The sequence below is a fragment of the Trachinotus anak genome, unplaced genomic scaffold (assembly GCF_046630095.1).
Source record: "Trachinotus anak isolate AG129_WGS33_773 ecotype Australia unplaced genomic scaffold, CSIRO_AGI_Tana_v1 ptg000010l, whole genome shotgun sequence".
In the NCBI taxonomy this organism is placed as follows: domain Eukaryota; kingdom Metazoa; phylum Chordata; class Actinopteri; order Carangiformes; family Carangidae; genus Trachinotus; species Trachinotus anak.
The window spans coordinates 20,707,881-20,729,112 of NW_027273861.1; the positions used below are offsets into that span (position 1 = coordinate 20,707,881).

The window sequence follows — 21,232 nt, forward strand, 5'->3', positions numbered from 1 at the left end:
AAAAGCTAATGGGATCCAAAAAACAAACAAACCACCACATCTGGACAGAAGAGTGACTGGATAGACAGCCCCTCTTATCATGGTATAGCTCAGGTCCATTACCTCTGACTTTCTTTGTACCAGTTTATTTTGTTTTAAGAACAGCCTGCCCTTTGCACCTCTTTAATGTAAGCTTAAAGTAAATGTTACATAACTGTATTACTGTATAGAACCTCAGCTCCATTAAGCCATTTTCACTGACCTTTGTTTTTATGTGCACTACCTCAGGTGCTTTCCACCCTGTTGGAGGCATGCGGGTTATAAAGTCGGCCATGAGAGCTGTAAAGTTGACTGGTGTGTGAAATCTTAACAGTCCATTGAGGGAGGAAAAACAGAGGGTGAGATAAAGAAAGAAAGAGCAAAGGATTTAAATGGTCTCTGTATCATTGTTCATGCCCTGAAGTCAAACATGTCCTGTGTTTTCTTTTATTATCATTTTCAAACCATACACTCTATTTTTAGTCTTTGGGTGAACAGAGAACATGTGCGCTGTGACCAGACTCTGCCTTTCATCGGTGGCTTTAACGTGTGAGTTCAGGGGGATAAAAGCCTTGGTAGCTGTACATTTTGTTCTCTTAACCACAGCTTCCCTCAACAAGAGGAAGTAAACCATGCTTTGCAAACTTCACCAAGTCAGCTGAAACTAATTCATGTCTTTTCATGTGCCACTATCATAACCGGTCCAGGCTCACCAAGACTACAGTCTCATATTCCTGAACTTTAAGACAAAATTCACTGACACCAAAAAATCAGCCAGTTGGTCAAACAATAATGAAATATGTAAACAAGTACAGCCACACAGAGCTGTACCTCGTAGCTGTAGACCCTTAGTCTTATTTTATTAACATTTGATCAAATGACTGTATTCTTAAAGGGGTTGTTCACAGTGATAAACCCAGAGACAAATATCATCTCCAATGAGCATTTTAGCAATTTTTAGCTGTTGTTTAGGTGTTTTTAGATGTTTTTAGCTGTGTTAAACCAAGTGTCCAACACTAAATAGCAGATAGACAGAGTTAGCAACTGGCTAGTGAACAGTGTTGTGGAAGCTACTTTGAAAGCAAGATGACAATGACTTTAAACAGTTGAACTATAGCAACTATAGTTGAACTACCCTATAGGGAGAAATCTAATTTAGTTAACTAAAGGTACTTAGAAAAAGTAGTTTGAACTACAATACTTGTAAAAAAAAAAAAAAAAAAAGAACTGATCAATATGACAAATATGACAAATGCATTGCCTGGGCTGCTTTCACAGTGGTCAGGATGACAGAAAAAAAGGGGGCACGGCTGGTCAAAGGCGGTTCAAAAATAAGAATAAAACATCATTCCTTTACTTTTTTGGCCTAAAATTGTTTGTAATTTCAGTAGTTACCTACACAAAAATGGCAAAAAGGTCATTTAACTACTTGAATCACTATGCACATATGAATGTAGCTGGACTACTAGCAAGCTACTACAAATAGTAAACAATTTACAACAAACAATTTACAATAGTAAATGTTGGACTAATATTATCAAGTCGTCCATGACTTCAAATAAATGCTAATTTTGCTCTGTGTCTGCAGGACTGTTTGCTAATATGTTAGCAAACCTTAGCAAATACCTTCACCATAATAACTTTATAAGGAAACAGTTTGTCATCGTTGTGTTCAGTGTTGTGTTACCTGTTGTGTTAATGCCCTTCAATCAATTTGATGAAGCAGGTGTATTTTTTTTCAATATTAGGTGCCATATTTTTCTGCTCTCTGTAACCTCTGACCCTTGACAACCTTAACATTAGCTGCTTTTTAAGGACAGACATTTTAAATATATTTCCAGTTGTTGGTATGTTTACCTGACATTTACAGCACCTCAGTCCAGATGTGAAATCAAACGCGAGACTCTGCTCAAACATCTATTCATCAAACATCAGCGAGGAGAGATGGAGCGGGCCATTGACACAGCTGTCGCACTCCTTGTACCAACTCCTAAGATTTAGTGGGCACTTCCCACGCAAAACACAAACTCAAAATGTATTCCAGATGATTTTCTGCATAGCAGAAGTGTCCTGTGAGTCTTCAGTATGAAACATATGCGACATGTTATGCCTGCTTAGGTTTTGCAGTATCGTGGGAGGGAAAATAAGAGGCAAATTGGAAGCTGGGATCATGCTTCATTTAAAGAGAAAACAAGAGCACAACACGAGAGGCATGAAAAGCTTGAAATAGTACATCTATATCTTTTTCATTTAAATGGTTCAGTTATACCAAATCCAGCATGATTCACGTTAGTGGTGGTTTCATCCTTTTTTATCTTCATAGAAGTTCACGATTGGATACTTGCATTTAATTTTTTGAATTTAAACAAAAAAATGTGATTGTCCCATATCAGCAACATTCAGTGCACTTCAAAATCCCTACAGACATTAGTGAAAACTTAACATCATTAAAACTAATATAAATGTTCAGGCCTTCTGTGATTCTGTTGTACTTTGAAGAGTCTTTATCCTGATTCATGTGGCCCTTCATTACTGCTGCTCTTCCTGGTTTAAAGTGAAACTGAAAGTATTTACTGTTCTGAAAGCTGATAATATAAATATAAGATAAATCTGTGGTCAGCAGGTTCATGTAGTGCAAAGCCTCCTGAACTAAATAAACCTCTGACGGACTTTGTGTGGTTGAGACTGAATGAGGGCCCAGCCCTGTTCTACTCATAAATCTCCAAATTTCAATTTAAACCCCTAAAAGTGTCACTGTGCCAGATGGGGCATGTTTAGATGTTATCACTTTAACAGTGACAGAGATAAGAGTTTCTATTGTTAAGCTGGCCTGACTACAGCAAGTGTAAACATAATATGGGGCTGTAGCTGTTGACTGCAGCACTTACATCTCAGACTTGTGGTCAGACTATTCTTTATTTTCATTTTCATCTCTAGAGGGCAAAAATAAAACAGTATACAATATACTGGCATTGCCTGTAACTGCTTGTTACAGGCAATGCCAGTATATTTGTGTCTCCACAAACAAGTTCACTAAATTTAAAGTGGTTAAAATGTAAAGACAGACAGATGGATGAAGAATGCTTTGTCCACCTCTTGATTTCAGTGCAGGATTTCATTTGCCATGACACGCTGCACTGAGAGACTTGAGTTATTGTAACAGGAATGTGTTTGTCTGATGAATGTTCTGTACTATAATCCAGTGAGGTAAAGCACAGGGGGAAATTGCGTACTAACATGAAAACCTGCAGTATCTCTCCACGGTTGAGGGCTGCTGCTGTAAACAAGCGGCTGTAAAATCTTCAGCGGTGCCAACATCACCTCTGATCCTGATCACTGTAAGAAGAGGCAGATTGGTTATTGCTGTGAACAATTCTGGTTTCACAGCAGAGTAAATGTAGACAATATGTGTTTCTACCAAGCCTTAACTACTTTTGGCAGATTGGGTAAAGTGGTTGATAAAAGCTGAAGCTAGGTCCAACACGTTGGTCCAGAGTGGAAGATTACAACAACTACTGGATGGATTTTCATGATATTTTATTAATAAACAGTCATGGTCCTCACAGGATGAATTCTACTGCTTTTGGTGATAGCTGAAGGTCACAGTCTCAATAGTGATGAATTGTGACAAGTATGGTGATCCCTTAACTTTCTATCGTGCCATAATCAGGTAGAAATTCTAATTAGAAATTCAATGCTAACACACTAAACTAAGATGGTGAACAGGATAAGTGTTACAACATTCAACATCATTATGTTACCTTTGCCATTGTTAGCTGTTGTTAGCATGCTTACAGTGTGTCAGAGTTTAGCCCTAGAGAGCTGCTAGCATGGTAGGCTCTTGATGATGTTGCTTTGTGTTAAGGAATATATCCTGTTATCATACTTACTACTTACCCTTACCCTACTTACTTATCCTTTATCCACACAGAGTCTCAGTGTTGTGGGGGAAACAACAACTGGCCGTGATGTCACGATTGGAGGAGTGTAGTGTTTTTGTTCAGCTCATCCCCCTGGAGAGGATAAAATGTCAGAGGATTGTACAGCAGGGTTGTTTTTGAAGAGCCAGTACAGCAACTTCAGACAGAGGCACAGATTCCATGGTTTTTTAAAAAGTCTGCTACTGTTTCAAATGTCCAACTGACTAATGGACATAAAGGTTGCATTTTATATGTAGCTAAAAAAAGTTTATATGGAAGCAAAGAACAAGAGACACATGATGGATAAAAAGTTGTGACAATGCACGTATGACGAAGGATGAAGATGATCATCATCATTAATATGAGCTGTAATGAGCAGTAACTACTTTAATGATTTCTTTTCATAAGATTTTCTTTTGAGTATTTTGATATTGTAGTAGATTTTATGACATTTTATAATAGCTGGTAAAGTTTTAAAATATTTATTCACATTTTTAAAGGGTTGTTATTTTCATGATAGTTTTTTCTTTTGGCACGTGCTGAGGTGCTGATTTCCTTGAATAACACACTCTCAGACTTTTGGTGAGGGGATGTGACTTTGTGGAATTATGGCCTGTTTGCTACCAATAGACGAGGTTAAACAGAGGACAACCTCCCTCCTCCCTCATGACCACAACCCATTGGACCTTCACCACCACCTTCTTCCCAACCCCCAGCCCAACCCACCCACAGGCTCACAGCAAACTGCTACTTCAGAGGAAGTCCTGCTGGTCCCGTGTCGAAGGGCAACAAAACAAGCCGATCTGGGGCCAAACACCCCCCCATCCTCACCTCCCTCTCTCTCTCTCACTCTCTCCCCCTCTGTCTCTCCATCTATTCCTCTATCCCTCCTTCTCAACTGTCTCCATGTTTGTTTTTCATTGAAAGGAAAGCTGAAACCTGTTGGGTTTGTTTTTCTCCTTCTTTTGGCCAAGTGCCTGCTTTTAAAGCCCAGGTGTTGGCGAACAGGGAGTCATTTTTCAGAAAAACATCAGGTGGATCGCTAGGTCACGGGGGAGAAGCGGAGAGGAGGGAGGTTGACGTGGCTGGATTTCAGTGTCTTTGTCATTTTTGGATGTTTTCAACCAGTTGGACAGTCTGTCAGCTGCCAGTCAAACTGTCACAAACACATTCTTCTTTACTGACTTACTTTGAACACACAGTCACGGCAGCCTGTTGTTTTCCCACACTCTTCACAAACATTTGTCCCTTTTACTCATCTGAAATTAACTTTTACCTCAAAGTGAACAACACAGACAACTTCTTGTCTACAGATTATTTCTTGATGAACTGATTCAATAAATCAAGTAAGTAATAAACAGTAAAAAATGCACTTTATAATTTTCTAAAAATGGTGTCGTCCTCAGATGCCTTGTTTTGTCTAACCAATGTCCAGAACCCAAAAATATTCAGTTTACAATTAAATAAAACATCAAACCATCACACTGCAGCAGCTGCAACAAGGGAAAACTTCTTCCTCTTTGTTTTAACCCCTTATTATGCGTATGAACAGTTTTCCAAAATGCTGGTTGACTTTTGTGTGTTGTTCAGGTGAAATTAAAAGAGAAGTAAACGTCACTAATCCAAACCACATGAAACCACTTTGAGATCCGCATCAGGTCAGGAAGGGTTTTCCCAACATTTCAGGAACCGGTTTAACTTCTAAATACCTGAATGACATCACTGTGAAAACAGAGTGCATGAACTGGACCTCCCCCAGATATTCAGCAAGAGGCGTGATTTTGCTTTCATCTTGCATCACATGCACAACAGACATGTATTAGGTGTGAGTCACTATCCATATAACTGTAAAATAAGTCTGTAAAATAAAAATAATAGTGAACAGCTAGTATGTTAAATTCTTTACACAATTTAAAGGCCCCATATTGTATAAAGTGAGATTATCATGTCTTTGATACTGTGAAAGCATCAAAGCACTCAGTCCACAGAGAAATGCACACAGCCCATATTCAGAAACTGAGCCTTAAAACGAGCCGTCGGGACTTCCGTAACTTTGTGATGTCACAATAAAGCACCGCTTTCACAGCTCTCAGCCATGCCCAGATCCACCATCCAATCTTTCAGGATTTGGTTTCTCTGAGTGTTTACCTGAAATCTGCTACATTTTCATTTAATTACTCAGGACAGTCAGCCAAACAGAAGAGAGGCTCAGAGCCTCTTTAAAGAAAACACGGTAAAAGTGTAAAATACGGGACCTTTAAAGTGTTTCAGAGCAACTTTGAAAACTGTTATAAATTCTCTCTGTTACAAGCTACTTCACTTGAGGCCTCTAAATATCTGGTACAACTGTCACAGTAGGTCTGTGTCCTTGAAGTGGAAACTCAGTGGGGAATCTTTTGGGGAAACAGAACTAGAAAAACAGATTCAACCCCTGATGTAGCCCCTGACACCCATCCACCAGAGAGCCCCATGGGAAACCTCATCGCCTCCTCCTCCTCCTCCTCTGCTCCTACAGCCAAAAGCCCAGCTGGAGAGTCATAGGGTCGCTCAGCTGATTTAATCCCCGGTGCAGGTCACAAAAACACACAACATTGGGAAAATGACCAACAGAGCTTGACAGAGATTTCCTGATGATTCCTACGATGTTGAATTTAATCGTTTTTGGACAAAAAAATATGTTTCTTTATCCCAAGGTAGGCACCACAGAAACAACAGCTTTGGTAGACGACAGTGAAGTTCACAGATTTGATCTAATTTGTGTATATGATACATCAGGACATATCATGCTGCATGAAAACAGCTAATTCTTTAGATTTCTGTTGATTCCATTACAATAAGCTGAACTCTTCTTAAAATAAAGGCATTGCAGGGAAGATGGCCAAACATTTTATAGATAATTTCACTTTATCTTGATGTTGCTGTGTCTTATGATAGTCACCAGGACTGAGAGCCATAGAGGTGATAGAGAGGCTTTCTTTTTTAACCGCTGCCTCACTCAGTGGCAACAAATATAGGAGGTAGACCAAAAAACAGGGGCACCAGACAGTGCCATTGTAACTGAGCTATAAGTACTTATAGTGTGACGCTAATAATGTTTATTTGAGACTGTGTCAAAGAGGTTTCGATTCAGCACATTATGTTGCTCTTTATGTTTGTAGCTACTGTCATATACTGACTGTAAGTGTCCTTTCCAAACACCGTTCATCCTAAATCTGCAGTCAGCCTGCAGGGGGAACATAGCTTTTAATAGATTTCTGCTGCATTGCATCTGTCCTGCATTACACTGCAACCACAGCTCGCCCATTTTCTTCTCTGCCAAATGTACAGAAACTCGTATAATGCACATAACTTTGCAAAACAACTCTGTGAGGGATTACGTAACAAGTCTCTGGTCACGCAATACTATAACACAAGGCAGAGCAGCAATGTAGTGGTGGTGAAGAAGAAATGGGTGTGGAAAAATAGTTACAATGAAAAATAGAAAGACTTAGGAAGATTCAGACAAACACAAGACAAAAAGTGAGTAAGTGATTGTGTTTGAGAGAAGGTTTGAGAGAGGTGCTGAAAGAGCTGGTGATGGAAAAATAATGAGAAGCAAGAAGTGGGGTGTAAACGAATGAGAAATATATGGAGGCTGAATAAGAGAGAGAGAGACTGTGAAAGCGCAGAAGGCAGTGAGATGAGATATAAAGACTTAACTAACATCTTATTTTGTCTTTGGAAAGACTTTCAAAAATACAGTTTTACTCAGATGACAACAGTTTTTTTTTTTTTTTACCACACTCACCTAATAAAGCAAATATATCAAAACTGATTGTTAACAGGATAAAAAAAGAACGAAAGAGAGAGAAGAACGTCAGGGAACAGACGCAAGCTTGTTTTATACACCTGCTATTGCTTATCACATGTGTTTGTCAGTTTGTGTTCGCATGTCACGATGAAAGCAAGACTGGGTAGGTGATGCCATGTGCAGACTGAAGCATAACAAGGACTCTCTGTACCTGTGAGCAGTGAAGCGCAGGAATGCCTCTGACACAGAAGGCCTATTGTGGATCTTATCTAATCTGAAAACAGCAAAAACCAAAGAAAAATAAATAAAAAATAGAAAAGGCAGGCCGACTCTTGGATGGTGGATGGTGGAATGACAACATGAACAACAGACTAACTTGGTGAGCTGAAGTGAGAACACACTGTACCTGGCTGTTGATCAGTGACAGGTGGATTAGCTGAGAGAACATCCTGTAAACAAAACCAGTTTCCTGCTGCACGTTCATGTCCTTCAGTGCTGCAATAAAAGGAACAAGATGCGATGAAGCTTAATAAGCAATATACGATAAAGGTAAAACACACAGAATGCAGGTGGTAAACATCTGATCAGTAAAAACTGGCCACAGCAACAAGATTATTCATAAAAATCTGTATCAGAATGAACTAAATCAAAAGTAATGATTTAAAAGATCGAAGGTTGAAGATTGAAGGAATATTTGCAGTTTTATAAATATTTAATTTGTCGTTCTCCTGTCATCCTCTTACTCATGTTTGACCAATAAAAACATGCTAGAAACCTGCAGACATGATTGGATGCCAGTATGTCATCCAAACAGTGTCTCAGATTTATTTTACTTATTTGTATCTCCCACTACTAAGGTAGCAACTACTCTCCCTGGGGTCCATGCAATTAAACATTACATTAATTCAAAACAATAACATACATTTTAAATCCATAACAAAGGTAACAACAAAACAATAAACAAACAAAAGTAAAAATACTATTGATAATAACAATGAAGAACAGTCCATAAAATGTTTGATACAGCTGAAGAACAATCGTACCACTAAAACAGCATATACAGTGACTGAAACCAAAAAAATAAAATGACATTTAAAAAATGTGCCATTAGATATTTCTTTCAGCTCTTTTTAAAAATACTTTTACTTGTTAAATACAAAGATCCCAGCATAGAGAGTAGAAAGAACAGATCCATAGCTCTGCAAGACATATTCAGCATCTCTCAATTTAAAATTTATAACAATGAAAGACATTACACCACAGACATTATGAGTAAGGACTGGTTATGACTGATGTTCGAATTTTAGGATAAAACTTTCACTATTGTTTTTCATTTTTCAAACCACTTTGTAAACTTTCAAAACTTACTTTCAGCCTTTGAAGACTCAGTTTTGATTCCATGAACTGTACATGTAATTCTACTGCTTAAAAATGTGGTTAGTAAGAGTAATAAAGTGGCTGAAGCATATATTTTCCATAACAGGACACCTTGGAGTGTATCCACATCCACATGGCCACTGACTGTGCTGTGTTTTAATCAGCTAATCAGGAACAAATATGTCCTGTCACCAACCTGCGATATCAGACCTGGATAAACAAGAGCATGTTAATAACGTTGACAACTCACATTGGATGCTTTGTGATCAGAGCTGAGAGCAAAGCAGGTGCAACACAATCTGTACAGTTTATTCACATTTATGAGGAAGTCACATATAAAGCTGTCACGTTGAACTTTTATGTGGTGTGATGGTGATCACACGATGATGCAAAGACTTCAGCTGACTTGGTCTCAGGTGGCTTCTCCTGGACAGACCCCTACTGCAAGTCACTTTGTTAAGACCTCAGATGCTGTATGTCTATCAATAAATAGTCAAATATAGGCATGGTAGTAAAAATGTTCACATATGCCAGTGCATAGCATAGTGACGCACAGAGACAGACATACATACACACACACTGAAATGCATATTACAAAGATTGCAATGCAAACATGAATGCATGAACAGGCACCATGTGACCAAGCAATAATCCTACACGTGCATAGTAAGAACACACACAGAAAGACAGCAGATGGAGTGACAACTGCACACACACACCCACACAGGCTTCCTCTGTGCAGCGCCAGCTGTGGTGAGGCTCCAGACATTTAAGTGTAATAACATATGGAGGATGTGCGTGGCTAACTGTGTGCTGCTGTGTCTTTTGTGTGGGCGGCATATCTGCATGTTTTTGCCTGTTTGGACTGATGTGTGTGTGTTTATGTGTCTGTATTCATTTGTGTGTGTGTGTTTGGCTTGCTTGTACATGAACTGTCACTGCTATTCAGCCTGTTTGTCAGTATGTGTGTGTGTGGAAAGTTGCTGATTTGAGTGGGGGAAAGATTCATCAGAGTGAGCAGGGAGAAGGTGAGACTGTGACAGAAACACAAGTAAACAGATACAGTGATGTACTGCTGTAATGTGAATGGTTCAAAACAAATCACAAAAGAAATATGAACACACACATGTATAGCTGCACCAGCAAACAAATATACAGAATACAAGTAGTGCACTGTAGCTGAATCCAAAACAAGTGTAAAGGTGTCTCTCCAAGGTGTGCACACATGTTGTATGTGCAGAGCTCAGCAAACCTTCAGTGTGATCTAAAGACCGTGTTCCCAGCATATTCTTGACTCTCTTCTCTCTAATGACAGTTGCCTGCAGCAGTCAGCAACAAGAGAACCAGCTCTGACCTTTGACCTCTTTAGTGCTGGTTGTCGGTGATAATTGTGATCAAGACGTCTAAACTGATTCTGCTCTTGACCTCATTGGAAATGAGTCAACACAGAGAACAGGGAGACTTAAATGTAGAAGAAAAACAGGGAAAACTGGGAGCCAATAAAGCACATTATCTCTCTGTAGTGTAATCTGAAAATATTTGATGTCTTTTCAAGAGACTTCCTGTACAAATACTCTTCAGAGAATTGATGTGAATCTGATGCACAATTTGTGTCATTTAGGCAGCAGCAATTTCATGCACACTGCATGCTTGTTTTTAGGTTCTCATACTCCCATGCTCTCACTTTCACTCTTCACCACAGCTCATATTAGTTGCAAATGTTCATAGTATGCAAACTGTCTCTCTCTTTTCATACTATTGTTGTTGCACACTATAATCTGTTTTGCAATTTGTATTCTGCCAAAATTAGCAATAAAATGATTCTCTTTGTAATATTTTGTGTTCTTTTATGTTTAGTTTATGTTATTGTGTATTGTATATTAGATTTATTATGGAAATTATAAAAACATATTACACAAAACATAAGACTGACCCAAGATTTACATTTTCAAACTAATTATAGAGCTGCAAAACTGTGCAAACTACTGGACAAACTTGCTTTCAGCATCAGCCTCAACAACAAAGGGGAAGTGGAACTAAAAACTGTGTGTGTGTGTGTGTGTGTGTGTCTGAGGACGCAGACAGCTGGGAACATCGGGCTCCACCCATTGCTCTGCTCTCATTGGCTGAGCTGTCGTCAAGCGCATTTAATAAAAAGACAAGTTGCTGCATAGCCAATCAGGACAGAGCAAGAATTTCCCCCAATGTGCCAAAGCATCTTATCTATGGTGACATCACATGGCCCTTTAAACGGTAGACCGCAGACCGAGTTTAAATGGTCTGATGTGACAGAACACAACAAACAAAGTTTCAGACGTGTGTGTGTGTGTGCGTTCAGCAGGCTGACTGACAGTTGGCCTACTTGCAGCCTCTTTGAAATGTTTAAGACAATGACACCTTGTGGGACATTTGGCTGTTTCATATACTGAATATCTTTTTAAATGGGTATATTTCTCAAAGGGGAGTGTTTATAAGTTGGTGAATATACTTATTAACAATTCTGGGGAAGTGAAACTGCAAGAATTAACAGGCAAATTAAAAAAAGTATTAATGGACCAAAAAAAAAAAAAAAAAACTGGAAGAGAATGAGAAAAATATTCTTTAAGCTCTGGATCTAAAAGTCTACTAAACTGATATGTATAGTCTGTCTGTGTGTACTATGCTCAAATGCTTGGAGGTTTTGTTGACTTTTGTGCTTAGTTTAGTCGAGATTTGCAATGCAGCTGCAAAGCTTCTGTTGCCCACTGTCCAGGGGCACTACCCAAAGTTTTTATCCTCCCATAAAAACAGCTCAGCAAAAGCTTGACACAATGACACAATGGTGCTTCCCTTCTGAGCTGTGGCATAGTAACACAAAGAGGGAATTTGGTTCCAAAAAGGCTCTAACTTTGGGAGACACCAACTTTATTTGTTTAACTCAGACTGCAGAAACCTCAGCTTCAGCTGAACTCTAGATTTCCTAGGACCATTTGCTAGGAATACCAAGTACAAATACAGTGATTAAGAACAGTTTTAATATAGATATGGACATGCGATTATTCTATAAAGATAGACATGAAAAATGTAACTATCTACCTACCTATTTTAAGAATAGGTGGTTTTGTATTAATGCACAAGAAAAGCACAGTGAAGAAGTCTTGAGGCCAAAATATTTTAATATTTGTCTTTACTAAAATTCTCAACAATATTTGAAGCTTTTGGACCAGGTAAGTAAATGCAGATTTTCTTTTATACTTTTGTAAAATCATTTCCCTTCTTCAAGCTTTTCCCCATAAAAATTAAAATTGAATTTTGCTTTTTATTAATGCCCAAGCTGGAAATCATCATCTGCATTCGAGCAATAGCAGTGGGTAGCCACGGTGCACTGAGAAACCTTCTCTAGTTTTAAGAGCAGTTCATTGGTGAAGTGGCAGGAGTGTCCCAAATACCCAGGATGCATGTATTCTGGTAAATATGCAGAGACAAACACGAGGAGAACACGCAGTCTCTGCTGAGGTCTGAGCTGACAGTGCTAACTGCTGAGCCACAGTGCACAAATAAAGACAATCCCTGTAAATGTCGTAAACAGATCAAGGTAGGCAACAAAAGCATGGCACCACTGGAACCACATTTCCTACAGTGTTTGTCAGCAGGGATTTCAGGTGAGGGGGCAGATGGCTTTTTTATGGCTTGCAGACGGGAAACTCTTGGACGTCCAGCCACTGGGTGAGAGTTCACAGCCATGTAGGTGACTGACCAGTAGGACTAACTGTGTCTCTATTTATCTGAAGCAATAGAGGCCAGCATAGTGTAATTCAGTGATTCATATAGTGAAAACCAGCATTTTCTTTTTCTTTTTCCTGCTTCCAGGAAATTCCCATGTAAAATTGAATTAGGTCAACATTACATTCAGGCCAATAGCTTTCAGCATAAATCGGTTCTGCAGCAGTGTCATGAGGTGCTGTTGTTCCACTGATGTGTATTTAGAGTTGACAATTTGGTAGAAGTTTATGGCTGGTTTGGAGAAACTGTTCATCAAGCTAGGTGAGTGTACACACCCTGATTTCGCTACGTGACCTTTTGAACTGAGTCAAGTTTGTATTGTGCGTTCTCCAAACGAACCTGCTTCCTTTGTTTTATGCAGGTGAAGTTAAAAACCACTGCACACGCCCCCATACTGCTGGCAGACACACATGAACCTACTGTGATGCACGTCGCGCATGGTGAGAGGAGAAAAGTGTTTCCTGTGTTTCCTGTGTTCCTCCGCTCTGAGCATGTGACTGATCAGCTAGTGTGTATGACTAAACACACTCCTCCCCCTGCTGCCTGTGTATAGACGACTAACATGCTGACTTCTCCCCTTTGTTTTTATACCACACTACACTTTATGGATGCGTGTGAAGAAAGTATTTGTGTCTGTTTGCCAGTTGTACGTGTCCTTGTGTGACTATGTCTTTGTGTGGGATACGAATGGATGTGTTTTGATGTGCGTCTAAGAGGAATACACCAGTGACGTAAATGGTGATTTACTACGGAGTTTTAGATACTAATAAGCCTCTTTGTTTCTATTATGCAAAGGTTTTGCCTTGAGAAAATAACAAAAAGAATCAGCCCTGCAAAAAATTGGGTTAATGCATGTTTGTGGGGACCACAAAATAAGGGTGTTGGAGAGTTCTGATTCTGGCCAGTCATACCAGAAAATTTCGAACATAAATCATTTGTGCTTGAAGTTTGCTGACATAGTGACTAAAAGCAGACTGTGCAACACAGCTAATGCAATTAACCTTTTCAGCTCTCTCAAGTCAGTGAGGTTTAAAATTGGTCAGCTGCAAAAATTCACACATTGAACTGACTCTTTGTGGTAGTTCCCTCTAAACGACTGTAATTCATTCAGAAATTTCACTTTTATAAATGCTAATGGGCTTGAGTCCAAACATATCAGGCTTGACGTTTAAGGAGCCATGAAACTTATTGTTGGAGAATTTCACTCCTCTATCAGAGCTGGTTTAGAGAAATACGATGCGGTACCTATGTAATGTAACTTTCTATAACATGGCAAAGACCTTACACAAGTCTAAGAATTGCTGCATACATTTTTATGGTGTGCTAATATGAGGAGGTTTTGTCACATTTTCCCTTGTAAACTCCAGAAAAGGAATCGAGCCAAAAAAAGAGTGTCCTTGAATGAGTGGGAACTAATGGGGAGTTGGCTCAAAAACACCCTTCACAGCTCCCCAACAACAGGAAGAAGCCTTGTAAACTTGGACCACTCCAGCCAAACCTATCTCTGAAGCTAAACAACTCTCACACTGTGGTTAAAATCATTTTACTGTCATTTTTAGATACTGTTGCAGTCATCAGCATTACATCCAAAAAACAAGTTTTAATTTTTAATCAGTTTAAACCAACCAACCTGAAACAACCAAAGCCAGTTCAATAACAGGAGACAGTTTGCTAAGAAGAGACCATCCCCTTCATCTAAACACAGAGAAACCACATGGGATCTGATATATACCCAGTTTCAAAGGCTTGGTCACAGAGAGTTATACATCTCATTTTCTGCCACCATGTATGTGAAGCTCGAGAGAGTCAGAGCTCAGAGCGTGTCTGGAGGACAGAGGAGGAAGTGTGTGTTTTTCTCTCTCTGTGAGTGGCAGCTTGAGGTTTAGACCTCCAGGGTCAGAACATTTTTGTGAAGTGACAATCATTACAATTTCAAGGGTGGCTTATGATATAAAGACTGGGACTGCTTCTTCTTGAACAAAATTGGAGAAATTGGTTTTAAGGGTAAAGCTAGAATTAAGAAGTTTAGATTGCTCATGGAGTGGTGAGGATCAATCTATTTTAAATACTGTTCATATGTTAAGGATCTGACATTTACAACAATAATGAAATGAAATCAAAACAATCAAATGAAACCAGATGTGTGATCAATTTTGAATGTTCTTTTAGTAAAAAATACGCTGCAGTCACATCAGAAAATGATGTGTAGTTGAGGGTCAGAGTCAAAACAGACAATAGCAGGCCCTCATAAGTACACTAATCCTAATGTGTGTGTGTGAGTGTGTATGCACATATGGGAGGAAGAAGTCGGAGGAAGGAGGAGGCGAGGGGTGATGTTGCTCCCAGCACTGGCTCACGCCGGTTTGCGCTGCTTCTCACTGGCCCAGCCCCACAGCGAGGTTGCAAGGTTAGTGGAGAGGCGAATGGATTTGGGGTGGGGGGGAGCGGGTAAGAGAGAGGGTCATTTAGCGCCTTGACTGCCCTTTGCAGCACTGAGGGCCTTGGCAGGGGTGCCCGCTGACATGCCAGACAGATATCTGCATGCAGAGAATGTATGCAGCGACCATCACCCCTCCCTCTATGAGGAATCAAGGCTAAGATACTCAGGCTTGTCATGTGAATACTGCTTTATGCATCACACTGTGTGTACACAGACACACACAAGCACATACATATGAAGCATATAAAGACAGTTCTCACTTGTACAAACACAAATGCTCCGCATGCTTATTGTCACCATGTAGTAATTTTTGATGGTTTTCCTCTTTCGTTCGGATTTGGATTCAACACAGAAGAAGCAGAACTGAAAGTTAAATGATTGTGACTTGTGCTGAGTCAAGATCAGTCACAGCAAAATTAACAATGCTGCATGTTTTTGGGACTTCTTTAGAGAAAACTGTGTAAGCCCCATGGCCGTATTATCCAGTCTACCCCATTATAGACCTTTTTGCATGTACTCTATAAGAGCATGCAGTAGATGTAGATAATCAATAATCAGTGGAATAAGACAGTGATTATTTTCCCAATCCCTTATGTTTCATGAGTGCACATACACTTGCTGCAGTGAGTTGGATTGACTGAGAAGCAGGTCAATTACACAGCTGTTCAACCTAAACATTAGCAGCAGCAGACTTGCTGCTGAGGTCACTTCCAGAGGTAACAAGCAAAGCTGAGCTTCACAAGAGCAGCGTCTACAGGAGAATCCTGCGCATATCATAGAGTTTCATAACAGCAGTGAGATGCCTATTTATTCAAGTGTCTGCATCACCAGAGAGGAAAACTGCTGAGTTAAAGCAACAGCAACAGGGATTACTGTACATATGTTTTGACTCACACTCATTCAGATTCATTCATTCAGAATTTGTGCTTTTTTTAACCACTATTTGTCCACTTTTCACCCTGCTACTTCTGTGCACTTCCATACATTCAGGCCTCAGCACTTTCTAGTGTTTCTGAGCTTCAATTCAACAGAGTCTTTTTTTGTTTATTTGTTTTCCTCTTGTTTGAGTGTCTTGCTCAAGGGAACCTTGACAGTCATATCTTAGGGCTGTGAGAGTTTTCATTTCGGCTCTCACAACTGTCCACGACCCCCATGGCCAATTTGGGGTTTCGAATGAGCAACTTTCACAAACTTCGCTGCTTCTCGAATTTTTCAGTTTGGTCATACCCTGTTTACTGTGCTTTGTGCCACATTTGAACTTCAGTTAATCTTAACCAAACTCTAGTACTATAGACATAAACAAATAGGACCATTGCAGAAAGCTGACAGCCTGAAGTGACCACAACTCTTCAGCCTCCGGGGTGAATTTGGAAGGAAAATGTGTTGGATCGCTTAACAGTCAAAAGCGGAAAGAGGCAACCTCCCACAGCGTCACGCTCTGAAACTATTCTTTACATTGTCACTATTCGATCCAATAGGTCCAATCAAAATAAAAATAAAAAATCTCAAAGAGCCAAATCAGTAAATTTTTTTCATGCCTTTCATGTGAGCAGAAAAACAACTAGGGTTGCAGCAGCATAAAGGAGGAAAGTTGTGTGGTTTTGTCAGTGAAAGTAACAAAGATGATCTGTTGTATTTAGGACAACAGCTCAGGAGCTGCTCCAGCAGGATACAGCTGTTTTTAGTCACGCATTATAAAACCTGTGAGTCAGCACAGAGCAGTTTCTATCACACACTGCAGTGGATTGATAACTGCTCTGCATGCAGCAAGGCTCCTGGTAGAGTTATGGGGTGAGGTCAGGGGTCAGGAGTCTGACCTCCAGCTGTGTTTCGTCCCCTGCTTCAGACATCCAATGAGAGCACTGACCCCACTGGGCTGAAGGCCCACAAAAAGGACACAAGTTATTGTACAGTGCATGTTTCTCTGCCCATCAAACCTACACCGTGATCTGCCCTCTGTAACAACAAGTACATACAACAATCCATTTTCCCATTTAAAAGCATTTCCACATTGCTGCAATCTATTGTCTGTTGTTTTAACACAATTCTAATTTACACTACAGCTTCTAACAAAAGTCATTTCTGCTCTTTAATTCATTTCTTGTAGGTATGTGTTGTTCTGACAGTTTGACAGCCTAAACCAGTGTTTAACTGGTTTGCTGTTTTTCGCAAACAAAACCACATGAATTATCTATATGTACTAATTATAATATCTTTACTTTTTTGGGTTAAACATGCCTCAGAAGCATCACAGGACTTTAATTTTTTTCAGCCTTAGAACAAGGAATTTGATTACATAACAGGTTTTTTGAACATGGATGAAAATGTAATGTAATATGAGCATGTAATGAATAAAATGTTAAAAATTTCCATCATATCTGAGATTGGCGACACTGGGTAATATAGTTAGGAAACAGTAATGAAATGTGTTTACAGCATCAGTCTAACCCGAAGCCCTAAAATGGACACGAAGGCAAACTGCCATGAATTGGCTGCCACGTGCAGTGATTCCATGTTTGCTCTGATGAGTTGAGATGACTGGGAGTGTAATGTATATTAATAGATTGTGTCTGATCTCCAGTGAAGACAGCAGCCAGCGTTTGCCAGTCTAGGAAAATAAGTTTAGGGCTTGGCAGCTGGTTGAGTCCAGGAATAGTGTCCGTTCTCATGAACTCTGTGACTGACAGCCAGCTTACACTAGACGGACCAAGACACCGCTGCTCTGACCGCGCTGACCCTCTGTTATCAAGTTTTCATTACAGCTCTCACCTACCAAAAAACAAGACCAAATGGCAGTACAACCACGAGGTCCGAGCACTCCTGACACACACACCTAATATTTCTGTACAATGTTTGACAACCAGTCCTTTCTTTATACCCTCTATGATTAATTGCTAACTAATCAGTACTTTTCCTTCTTTCTCCTGGATTCCTCCCAAATCACTTAAACAGCAATTTGTGTCCCTTTTTTTCCTGAGACCATTCCCAAACCAATGTTTGCTGTGTGCACTCCCTCTGTGCCCATTATTCAGAACATAATCATCATCTTCTCCAGCTGCATCTTCTCCTCATCACTACCATCATCCAAGACCTTCACTGACTCAGCATTTTTAAAGCCATCATCTCAACTGAAGTGTAAATAGTTTAAAGCTTGGCTGCCAGATCATTACATGTTATGAAAAAATGACCAGAGTAAATATCTTTTTTAATATAGTTTTTGGTCTCTTCTGGATTTTTGTTGTTAACCAACCATCCTTTGGTTACTGTTGCAGTCTGAGTTGGGGTCAATCAACAATGTTACTGTCACAACCTTACTTCACATTTAGTGACCAAGTGATAACTCAGTAATAAATCAATCTTTCCTGGAGGGATGTAGGGTCAGCTGATCTCTAGACGCAGGATGAGGAAGCAAGGACACCACTGGAAAGAAATGGAGAAGGCAGACCAGAATAGACCTGTGACCTGTGCCCTACGAGGACAGCAAGGGGTGAAATATGACTTGTTCACATCTTATTGATGATGACTGATAAATAAATGTATTATGTAAAGTAAATCAAGTCCTGCTATATCTACAAATCTATCTACAAACTACAAATGTGTCTTCATGGTTCTCCACAAAATGAAAAGATTTGGCTGGTTTGTGTGGTTAGTTGTTTCCTGCAATATTTTTGTCTATTTTTCTGTCTATGGCCTTTTACCTCAGTCACTTCTGTTGTTAATTAACCTCCTCTTTAGGATTAATAAAGTTTCATTTCTTCATTCCACTGGCAGAGTACTGAGCACTGATGTTTGTGCAGTGGGGCTGAAAGAAGGGGTCACCACTCCATTTCATCTTGATAGCATCCATATAGAGATCTACAACCACAAATAGTAGCCTTACGATTACACCCACTATGGTACAGGAACATACTGTCCCACCAGAGGTATGTGTGGGTGTTCACTAATCCCAGGCATGTCTGTCTGATAATCAATACACCCAACCTGACTCTCTCGGGGCACCTCCTGATTCCTTATGTAATGTGCCAGGGGAACACCTGCCCGCTACTTTAAGTCCTGGATCATCCCAACATCACCACCCCTGCTCATGCCCTGCTCTGCTCTGGATCCTCTTACACGTCTGGGGAATGTGTATCCAAATTGTTCCTGGTGACAACAAGCGCATGACAGAGCGCAAAGAGAAAAAGTTCAGCCAGTCTGAGTCAGAGGAAAGATGAGGAGGAGGACTAGTAAGCAAGGGGGGGGGGGGGGGGGGGGGGGGGGGTTTAGGAGGGGTATATAGCCCAGAGAGTCAGCCTACGCTGGTTCAGACCGGTTCCTGCCCCCTTCCCCTTTTCCTCTCTGGCTTCTCCTCCTCCTTTCCTCTAGTTCACTCTCTTCATCTCATTGCGTCTGCTGTTTTTTTTTCTTCCTCTCCTATTTTGGTTTAATTTTCCTCTTCTCCCTCACTCCTTCCTCTTCTTTCCCTTTTCTTTTCTCTAATTTTCTTTGCTTCTATTCTCCTCTTGTTTTTACAGCTGCCCTTCCTTCTTTTCCTCTTATTTCATGTTTACAGATGTTTGGCTGCAAACTTAACTCACTACTCCATCTTGAGAGAAAAAGTGATCATGCACAGCTAAAACCTGAATAAGACAATCATGAGAAGGTCATAGGTCAGTGTCCTTGGCAGTTGGAGAGAGCGTGAGTGCGAGAGAAGCAAAGGCAGAGATAAAGTGTGATGAGATGTGTGTCTGCTTTGCATGAGAAAGAATAAAGAAAGACCAAGAGATAAACAGTCCTTCTCATGCTCCTTACTCCCAGTGGGTGTAAGGAGCAAAGAGTTTCTCCTTTGCATATTTTGCCACACAGCACATACAAACACAGCAAAATGTATGGACCAGATCAAAGCCAGAAGTAAGGAACATCTAAAATGTATGAGTTTTTTGCAGCTAGAGTTTGAGAGAAACAAACTTCACTTGAGGCTAAACTGAGAGAAAACAGTGGTGAAGATTAACACTGGAGGGTGGGACTGAATTTTACTGCCGATTGTTGATATTCTAAACAGAGGTGTACAGTCTTTCTGAGCAAAACTGCAGACTCTCACTTCTCCACTGAGCTGCAGGGTTTGTTCACCCAGAGGAGGCTGGGGATGTAAACATTGTGAGGCTGAACAATGTTTCCTTCTCCAGGCTGCCGGCCAGACGGATTAGAGATTGTCAGCGGTGAGATCGGACACAAGGCAACAGCTCAGCCAACTCAGATGAAAGACTGATGGAAGATTCTTGAACCAAATATGTACTTTTGAAGGTTATGCTTTCAGTACAGCGTGTTCAAGTATCACAGAAAAAGTAACGCTCTATTCATTGCCTGAAAGTTTTTCTATTAGTGTTCCCATTGATCGATCAGAGCAGAATTTTTAGGTACTAACAAACATCATTCAGAGTTTTGTGCCATGTTTTTCTCCATACAAAGGGGTGAAATGGATGCTCACCTCCAACCAGTGACAATCCTTTTCTTGCCCAGTTATCTTTGGCTCTTCTCTTCTATATTCTTTCCAACTCTCGGAAAACACATTCAATCTAAAAGTTGTTTATGAAAGTTATTTGCGAGGTCCCGTGCAAAAGTCCCGTGTACAAAAACAAGCAGCTCTGGTGACAGGGAGACATTCGATAGCTTGACTTACTAATTAAGGCTTGTTTACTGTCTGTGTGAGGTGCAGCGGGCAGATTCACTGAGCATGTTGACCAGCAGCAGACACGCCACCTGATAATCTCATTGACCTCCAACAGGCCTCCCTGTTAAACAGGTCATGATTCATTTTTATTTATACTTTTTGTCTCATCATCCTTCTCTGGTTGGCACAGACTCCTCCATTGACCTCCGTAGTAGATTTCCAAGTTGTTCAGTATTGAATGTGGAAGCCCAACATTTTGGACTTAACCACCAGGC

At 40.2% G+C, this 21,232-nt stretch overlaps 1 long non-coding RNA gene across 2 annotated transcripts; it reads right to left on the bottom strand.

Annotated features, from left to right (window-relative positions):
• Positions 1-2,223: 2,223 nt before the first annotated feature.
• LOC139625978 (uncharacterized) lies at positions 2,224-20,899 on the bottom strand. 2 transcript variants are annotated; one of them, XR_011692057.1, is made up of 5 exons: positions 20,775-20,899; positions 8,135-8,223; positions 7,940-8,002; positions 3,931-4,031; positions 2,224-3,354 (listed from the first exon to the last, which is right to left on the bottom strand). It is a non-coding gene; the product is annotated as an uncharacterized lncRNA (long non-coding RNA). The 2 variants fall into 2 exon arrangements; XR_011692058.1 differs by lacking the exon at positions 7,940-8,002.
• Positions 20,900-21,232: the final 333 nt, after the last annotated feature.